Source organism: Mchenga conophoros, linkage group LG7 (genome assembly GCF_057382185.1).
Source record: "Mchenga conophoros isolate Kocher_MC1m ecotype Shallow Benthic linkage group LG7, M_conophoros_male_GT1.1, whole genome shotgun sequence".
NCBI lineage: Eukaryota > Metazoa > Chordata > Actinopteri > Cichliformes > Cichlidae > Mchenga > Mchenga conophoros.
In genome coordinates, this window is record NC_140532.1 from 65,853,742 (window position 1) to 65,863,585 (window position 9,844).

Sequence of the window (9,844 nt, forward strand, 5' to 3'; positions counted from 1 at the left end):
CAAGATTCCTAACAGCATCAGTGAGGTGAACAGAAACAGGCCCGAGTGTGCCAGTCAGTTGTCCCAGAAAATATTTCTATCAAAAACAATAATTTCCGTCTTCTTTTCATTTAGAGTAAGAGAGTTATACGATAACGAGTCTTTGAAATCCCTCCAACAATTAAACAGAGGATGTAGTGAAGATGAAACATCCCGAGTCAAGTGGAGGTAGATTTGAATATCATCAGCACAGCAATGAAAAGAGACATTATGGACCTTTATGGCAAACATGCACCCTCGTAGCAGCATTGTAGACAGACCCACATGGACCACAGTGCTCTGTACTGCTTCACAAAAAACAGTGAGTGATGTCATGATGTCCATCTTTCACAAACAGTCTCTGGTTTCAGTGTTAATGTTCAACAGGTTCAGGTGACTATAGACAGATTTATCGTGAAATTTATAGTGAGGAGGAGAGGCTCCACTTCCTGATTACAATGAACACACAGTAAAATAAACACACACACACACACTGCTTTTTAAAAAAAACAAAACAAAAAAACAACAACAGCTGGAGATGAATCATAAACAGTTGGTGGCATAAATCAATGTTTAAACTAAGATTAACACTGCTACTTTTACAGAGGTTACTGTGTTCAATCATTCTATGAGAGCTTCAGATTCTCCCCTCATTGAGAAAAAAACAGAAAAGTTAATCATATCCATCTTGGCACTTCACAGAAGATATTCTTAATCTTAAGAGTTCCACTTCTTGGCCAAAATATTTAAAGTTTTAGAGAGAAACAAACATTCAATAAAAAATTACAGCCATCATACTTGACTTCTAAATAAAACTTAAATATAAATCTCTATGCATAATTGAAATTCTGTTTCAGGTTCCCCAGAATCCCTCCAAATTGAAAAATGACCTGATTGTGGTTGCATGAACTCCATGGATTTTATTCCAGACTGCAACTCAACAACAGAGCAAGATCTCATCTTCTGAAGTTCTGATGAGGTTGAGAGTCGATGAGCAGTCTCATTAAGCAAATCAAGATCCCCCTTGATCCTTTACCCTGCAGATGAACTGCTTTCACTGGATGTGTTTAACAGAAGAATTCTGTTTCCTGGACAGTTTGCTGGGACTTTTTTTTATTATCATGTAATGATTTCCTGAAATATTTCCAGGGTATCTGAAAATTTCAAGCTATGATAATTAATTTATTCATAACTTCTGCTAATTTTCTCCACTATTATAACCCGAACATTTGATGCCACTTGACCCAGATTGCCACTGCGATCAAGTACCTGGATTCTCACCCAGTTGATGCAGGGAGCAACCAACTTGTCTCAAACCCCAACACCACAGTGACAGGTTTGCCATTGACACCACACGGACCTCGAATCATTAATGAACAGCCCGTGTCATTTTATTTCTTCTATTGTTCATATTTCCTGTAACTGTCACGGTACTGGGTCATGTGACCCAGTGTTTGAGTTTTAGGTATTTTTGTATTCATTTTCGATCTAGTTAATTTCTAGGTTGCTGTTTAGTCAGCTGACAGGTATCGACAGGCCAAGCGGAATGCGGCTCGGGCAGTGGCTGAAGCAAAAACTCGGGTGTGGGAGGAGTTCGGAGAGGCCATGAAAAAGACTTTCAGACTGCCTCGAAGAGATTCTGGCAAACCGTCAGACGTCTCAGGAGGGGAAAGCGGTGCTCTACCTGCACTGTGTATAGTGCTGGCGGAGCGCTGCTGACGTCGACTGAGAAAATTGTCAGGCGGTGGAAGGAATACTTCGAGGACCTCCTTAATCCCACTGACACGTCTTCCGAGGAGGAAGCAGAGTCTGGGGATGAGGGGAATGACCCGCCAATTTCCGGGGGCGAGGTCACTGAGGCAGTTAAACAACTCCTTGGTTAGAGCCCCTGGTGTTGATGAGGTCCGCCCCGAGTTCCTGAAGGCTCTGGACGTTGTAGGGCTGTCCTGGTTGACACGCCTCTGCAATGTTGCGTGGAGATCAGGGGCAGTACCTGTGGACTGGCAGACCGGGGTGGTGGTCCCCATCTTTAAGAAAGGGGACCGGAGGGTGTGTTCCAACTACAGGGGGATCACACTCCTCAGCCTCCCTGGGAAAGTCTATGCCAGGGTGCTGGAAAGGAGAGTTCGTCCGTTAGTCGAACCTCGGATACAGGAGGAACAATGCGGTTTTCGTCCTGGTCGCGGAACACTGGACCAGCTCTTTATCCTCTCCAGGATACTTGAGGGTGCATGGGAGTTTGCCCAACCAGTCTACATGTGTTTTGTGGACTTGGAGAAGGCATTCGACCGTGTCCCTCGGGGTGTCCTGTGGGAGGTGTTGCGGGAATATGGGGTGTCTGGCCCATTGCTACGGGCCATTCGATCCCTATACAACCGTTGCAAGAGCTTGGTTCGCATTGCCGGCAATAAGTCGGACTCGTTCCTGGTGGGTGATGGGCTCCGCCAGGGCTGCCCTTTGTCTCCGGTTCTGTTCATAATTTTTATGGACAGGATTTCTAGGCGCAGCCAGGTGGCGGAGGGCTTTCGCTTTGGTGGCCTCAGAATCTCATCTCTGATTTTTGCAGATGATGTGGTTCTGTTGGCTTCATCGGGTGAGGGCCTCCAGCTCGCACTGGAACGGTTCGCAGCCGAGTGTGAAGCAGCGGGAATGAGGATCAGCACCTCCAAATCTGAGGCCATGGTTCTCAGCCGGAAAAGGGTGCAGTGCCCACTCCGGGTCGGGGATGAGTTCCTGCCCCAAGTGGAGGAGTTCAAGTATCTCGGGGTCTTGTTCGCGAGTGATGGGAGAAGGGAGCCGGAGATCGACAGACGGATTGGGGCTGCAGCTGCAGTAATGCGGACGCTGCACCGGTCCGTCGTGGTGAAGAGGGAGCTGAGTGTAAAAGCGAAGCTCTCAATTTACCGGTCGATCTACGTCCCTACCCTCACCTATGGCCACGAGCTGTGGGTAGTGACCGAAAGAACGAGATCGCGGATACAAGCGGCAGAAATGAGCTTCCTCCGAAGGGTGGCTGGCCTCTCCCTTAGAGATAGGGTGAGAAGTTCGGCCATCCGGGAGGGGCTCAGAGTAGAGCAGCTGCTGCTCCACATCGAAAGGAGCCAGCTGAGGTGGTTCGGGCATCTGACAAGGATGCCCCCTGGGCGCCTCCTGGGGTTGGTGTTCCAGGCATGTCCCACCGGGAGGAGGCCCCGGGGCAGACCCAGGACACGCTGGAGAGATTATATCTCTCGGCTGGCCTGGGAACACCTTGGTATTCCCCCGGATAAGCTGGAGGAGGTGGCTGGGGAGAGGGAGGTCTGGGCCTCTTTGCTTAGGCTGCTGCCCCCGCGACCCGGCCCCGGACAAAGCGGATGAAGATGGATGGATGTTTAGTCCTTATTTTTTAGTTGTTTCTGTCATCTCCCCCTGTACTCAGTCTCCCTGGTTCCTATGTGTCATGTTTCTTGTCTATGCGGTTAAGTTCATGTCATGTTTTATCTCCATGTCTATGTCTCCGTGTTTCCTGTTTTATTTTGGAAGAGTCTGGTGTTCTTTGTTCATTGTAGCTAGTGTTACTCTCCTCTGTATTGTCATTATGTTTCATTCTAGTCAGCTGTGTTCTTATGTGTCTCCACTTCACCTGATCACCTCATGTGTATGTTTAAGTCCTCAGTCTTCCTTTGTTCGTTGTCGCGTCGTCTGTGTACTTCCCCTCTAGTCAAGTTAAGTGTTTTTCAGGATTCTGTGCAGTTCATGTTTGTCATTTGGTTTATGTTGTTTTTCATGCAGCCGCACGATGAGGTTCCGTGCAGGTCATGTTCATGTCTGTTTTCGTCACGCCATTTGGTTCACAGTTTCCATGCATCTGCACAGCATTCTGTTCACGGTAATCATAGTTATTCCTTTCAGTCAGGTTAGTGTTTTTCCAGTTTAGGTTTTTGGTTAGTTGCAGTCTCTGTCCCTGTTATGTTTTGTCTACTCCCTTCTGCATCAGCCCAAATAAAGGCTCGCTTTCAGTTTAAGTTCACTCCCGTCTCCTCGCCTGTGTTCGCGCCTGGGTCAACCACACACACTCTCCACACGGTCTGCCCCCGCTGGCTGTGACAGTACGACGTGACCAGTATGGACCCAGCGGACAGTACGGATGGGATTGGGGAGGAGCTGCAGCGGATCAGCCGGATCATGACACGCATCTGCGGGTGCGCGGACCCTAAAGTGGTGTCCACTGGATTGGCGACCATAGACGCCATCCTCCGGAAAGAGCCGCAGCTCCACCAGTTTCCTCAGCTTATTGAGATGTTTGACTCTCTGGGCCCCCTTAAGGAGGAGCTTCGGGCTCGTGCGCTGGCCCAGAGGGTATTGAATGCAGACTCAGCACCCATGACCCCACCCAATGAGCGGGAGTCGTCATTCCTGCCTCGTGAACCGGAGGCGGTCAGAGTCGGAATGCTGAGTCTCACCACCGACCCGCCATCGGCTCACGTTTCACCAGCTTCCGCGTCTTTGCCACAGTCTAGCCGCACAGCGCGGCGCACAGAGATGACAGAAGCCATAGACTTCGGTGAGGAGGAGCGGCAGCAGGTGTTACGGGCTTATCGGGAGGAAGAGCTCTGATGGAAGCCCTGGCTCCTTCTCGACGAGGAGCTCCCACCCATCGCCCCGCCTCGGACCAGCCGCTCACCTTCACCCCCCTCGTGAGGACTTCTCTTCTCCGGCCGCTTGCCCGGCGAGGAGGTGGGCGGAGGAGGAAGAGTCGGTCCCCGCCGTTAATACCGTCGCACTCATGGCCGCTCCTAGGAAGAAGCGGCGTCTGCGGCGTCGTCGCTCCATGCAGCCGCCACAGCCTCTCCAGAACGAGGCAATACAGAGACAGAGTTTCAACCAGGAGGCTCCCTTTCCACCAGAGATTGGCTGTAGGTGAGTGCTCAGACAACAATGAGTTTATTTATCCAATTTGTGACTGCAAGGAAAATGTGTGTGAGTCAGCTATAGCCAGCTCTGGTGGGGTTATAAACGTCCCGGAAACTAGTCCTGGACATGTAAATCATGCTTCCATAGACAATCTTGTCATTAATGTAGCTCATGTGGCCGAGTGGGCTGCTTGTGAATCTGAAACCTCGTCACAGGCCGAGACTGAAGAGACAGTGTGTTACCTACCTGTGACAGAAGAAACCAACTGTATCCAGAGGCCAGGGAGTTTTGAAACCAGTACTGCTTTAACCATTAACACACTCTCTGGGGACTCTGAGACTATTAAGGATAATTCTGAGTCTCGAAATCCTGTTCTAACAGGTTTGAGCCTGCCGTTATTCCTGCGTCCTCTGAAGGAGAGTCTTATCTGTCCGGCCCACAAGCTGGCTGGAGACCCACAGGTGTGTTCTGCTGTATACGTGAACCAAGACACTGCAACTGGTTCCGGGGCCTGTAATGAAGTAAGTTCTGCCTATGTTGCCAAGACACAGCAAGGAAATACTGAGTATACTTGTATACTTCTACAACTGTGCCATCAGCAGCGTTCTGACGTATGGATTTCTAGTGCGGTTCCCCAGCTGCACCAAGGCCGATCAGCAAGCACTCCAGCGGGTGGTGAAAGAAGCTGGCAGAATTATTGGAACAAGTCTGCCAGAGATTAGTAATATCTTCCCCACTCGCTGTCTGAGGAGGGTGCACAGTATCCTGCGGGACCAACATCACCCTGCGCGCCACCTTTTCCACCTGCTGCCCTCAGGGAGAAGGTACAGGTCTATACAGGCCAGAACATCCAGACTGGCCAACAGCCTGTATCCACAGGCTGTGAGGCTCCTGAACTCTCTGCCCCCCTCTCACGGACAATAACCATATCCAACTTCTTAATAGCAATGAACTGGTCTGCATTGGTGCATCATATCTTTATTCTCTTTCCCCCTCCTGCCCCCCCCCCCCTTTCTTAAATAGATAACTATCATATCTGACATCATATCTCACAGTACAATAATGTTGAATGGGTTGCATTGTTGTACTTTGTCATGTTTCTCAGGTCTTTGTCTGAATTTCTTATGAACATTACTTGTCATGTTCTCATGTTGTTGCTAAGGATTGTCTTATTGCACTGGAGTCACACTGGGTTAAATATTTACACTTGGGTTTTAAATATTTATTATTTTCTTCATTATTTTATTTACGGGTTGTACGGAAGCCCCAAACGCAATTTCATTGCTCTTTGACAATGACAATAAATACTTAATAATAATATAAGACTGCCAGTTTACAGTTATGTTCTTAATATTTGTAAGAGCCCTGAGCAAGAAGAAGCTGTCTTTTACAACAAAATTTATTTGTTTCTCAAATGAAAACTGCTATCAAAGAACATCCATCCATCCATCTTCTTCCAGTAATCCGGGGCCGGGTCGCGGGGGCAGCAGCCCAAGCAAAGAAACCCAGACCTCCCTCTCCCCAGCCATCCTCCAGCTTGTCCGGGGGAACACCAAGGCGTTCCCAGGCAAACCGAGAGATATAATTTCTGCTGCGTGTCCTAGGTCTGCCCCGGCATCCTTGTGAGATGTCCGAACCAGCTCGACTGGCTTCGATGTGAAGGAGCACCGACTCTACTCTGAGCCCATCCTGGATGGCCAAACTTCTCACCCTATCTCTAAGGGAGAGGCCAGCCACCCTTCAGAGGGAGCCAATTTCCGCCACTTGTATGCGCGATCTCGTCCTTACGGTCACTACCAACAGCTCATGACCATAGTTGAGGGTAGGAATGTAGATCGACCGGTAAATTGAGATCTTCGCTTTTACACTCAGCTCTCTCTGAGACCGGTACAGCGTCCACCTCACTGCAGCCGCAGCACCAATCCGTCTGTCGAGCTCCCGCTCCCTTCTCTTGTTAACCGTGAACAAGACGCAGAGATACTTAAAATCTTCCACTTGGGGCAAGAACTCATAGGCACTCCACCGTTTTCTGGCTGAGGACCATGGCCAAAGTTTTGGAGATGCTGATTCTCATTCCCACCACTTCATACTCTGCTGCGAACCATTCCAAGGTAAACTGGAGGCAATCACCCGATGAAGCCAACAGAACCGCATCATCCACGAAAGCAGAGATGAGATTCTGATACCACCCACGTAAAAGGCTTCCGCCACTTGGAGCCCCCAAAGATTGGTGGGTCATCCCCTTGGTCCCAGACTCTGCTTCCTCCACAGAAGACATGCTAGTGGGATTAAGGAGGTCCTCGAAATATTCCTTCCACCGCCCGACAATTTTCTCAGTCGAAGTTGGCAGCACTCCACCCACTCTACCTGCACTATACACAGTGCAGGTAGAGCACTGCTTTCCCCTCCGGAGTCGCCCGACGGTTTGCCAGAATCTCTTCGAGGCAGTCTGAAAGTCTTCTTCCATGGCATCCATGAACTCCTCCCACACTTTTAGAGAGTCTGTAGAATTCATTTTAAGAGGAAAGTAGATTTGAGAATCATTGGCAGTGAAATGAGATTCCATGTTTCCTGAAAATAGAGCCTAATGGGAGCATGTAAAGGGAAAAGGGTACTAGGCCCAGGTTAGATCCTTGAGGGACCCCACATGTAAGGGGGGTGGATGTGGTGATGAAGAGCCACCAAACCTGACAGAATTATTGCACGCTGTCAATTGATATGGAGTCCGTAATTTGTCAATATCTGACAAGCACGCCAACCACAGGGACAACAGCAGCCATGGGAGCAGGGGACATGCAGCTGATTGACCCAGAATTTATACAGGTCGTTAAGTCTGACATCACTAGCCGTGTCTGGGCCTAAACTCCGCTGCAGGTCCATATATCAAACGATCACTATGGCATTACTGAGAGTTGAAAAACTGTCTAAAGTCTTTCATCTTTAATAAAATGATCAGCGTTCTGCTCTACCAGGTGTAACAATTGAGTTTAACATCCAGGCATCCATGAAAACGGAATTTATGACATTTAACGGAGTTAGAAGTTAGCAGGAAGTTAGCTCGCTAGCTTCTATCTAAATACAATATAGCATGTCCTGACTGCGGGGTTTTGGAAACAAATTAAAACGTACAACTCTGTTATCACTTCCAACATAAATGAAGACAGAAAACTAAACAGCAGTGACGTTTGTAGGGTTACTGAAGTTGGGCTAGCTGGTATATAATGATGTGCTACGTGACCGCTAGCGACACAGCTATGTTAGCATAATATAAACAAGCTAACTTTTTTTTCCACTCAATAAAAGTTAACGTGAGTGTTCTCGGTGGTCAGGAACAAATGTAATCGCATGGCAGGATGCTGTAAAAGGACCAAACTTCAGTCAGGAGAACAACTGAGATAATCCATCCACAATACGAGGTTAGTCATTCATATACTGCTGCATGGGCTGGGCTGTAGTTACATCCTAAGGTTTTAAAAACTGAGCTTAAATAAATGATTAGCGGTAATAAAAGCCGAGGGAGGTCAACAGTGATCACTGACTGTTTTAGGAGCTTTTTGAGATTAAATAGAAGAAAATACAAAACATTAAACATGTTAACAACACAAAAGCCATATTAAACGCAGACTACTTTAGGCCCGGAAGTAGGATTCGTCACGTCATCACTTAACGACCGGATAAAGGGATTCGCGGAAGTGGGGTCAGATGTTACCTTGGTTACACTTATATTCGAACATGGTGTTCGTTATGGCCAAAATGTGGTTTGCACAGAAGTTCAACAACGAAACACTGCTCGGGTTCAGATCCCAGAGGCCGTTCCTCCCAATCATACCCCCTCCAGGTCTCACTATCATTGCCCACATGAGCGTTGAAGTCTCCCAGTAGGACAACAGAGTCCCCAGATGGAGCACCCTCCAGCATCCCACCCAGGGACTCCAAGAAGGCTGGGAACTATAAACCGCCACTGATCCCGCAGACAACAGCACAGGCCCTTGCTGGGCACAGGTTGGCCTGACTCCAGGGTGGGGCCCCAGTAACCCTATCCTGGGCAGGGTGAACTGTTCCCTTGGTGTTCTACTTATAGTGTCCTTCTGAATTGCTCTTGTCTGGTCCCTCACCCAGGACAAATTTTCCACGGGAGACACTACCAACGGGCAGAAGCCCCCAGACAACATAGCCCCTGGGATCCCTAGTAAATGGTAAATGGTCTGTATTTTTGTATTGCTCTTTACTTGGTCCTAAGGACCCCAAAGCGCACAAACGCCTCCACCACAATAAGGTAGCAATTTGCAGAGGGGAGAAACAGGAACAAATGGTTTTTTTTTGTTTGTTTTATTTGTGACAGGGTATGTGTAAGAAAGTACTTAAATATAGAATTTAAATTTGTTGTTTTGCTAAGTTATCTGTTATGTGTAGACACAACACTGATTCGTTCCTTGAGTTTGGTGTCTTTTCTATGGTTGAATGATTCATAGGTCAGTGTTGATTGACTTAACAAACAAAAGCAAACATTTCTCTGAAAATTGTAAGCTACAAGGACTGGACTGAAAGAGCTCTTTAAAAAAATAAAGTCTGGCTCCTTGGAAGCAAAATATAAAGAAATCAGGAGTGACTCAAAGAGATTACACAGTACTGTAAAACTCTTATCTGTTAATCCCTTAATAACATTTTCTTGATTAAAGTCTAACTCATAAATTTAAGAGGTTTGGATGCTGTCAGCTCGGTGCACATTCCATCTGGAAAGTTTGTTTGTGAAAGTATTTTCATGAATTTGGTTTAGTCATTAGTTGTGGGTCAAAGGCAACAGGCTATAAACTCAGCTAAACTTTAATGGAGCTCTGGGGTTTTCAACATGTGTCTTATTACTTCTGACTATTCAACATGTAATCACATAACAGTCCTTATCATGTTTTTTAATCTAGTGATGATTTTAAAT

The 9,844-nt window shown here is 47.6% G+C and overlaps 1 pseudogene; it reads left to right on the plus strand.

Annotated features, from left to right (window-relative positions):
• Window positions 1–4,037: 4,037 nt before the first annotated feature.
• Window positions 4,038–8,793, plus strand: LOC146571601 (uncharacterized; annotated as a pseudogene).
• The last annotated feature ends 1,051 nt before the right edge of the window (window positions 8,794–9,844 follow it).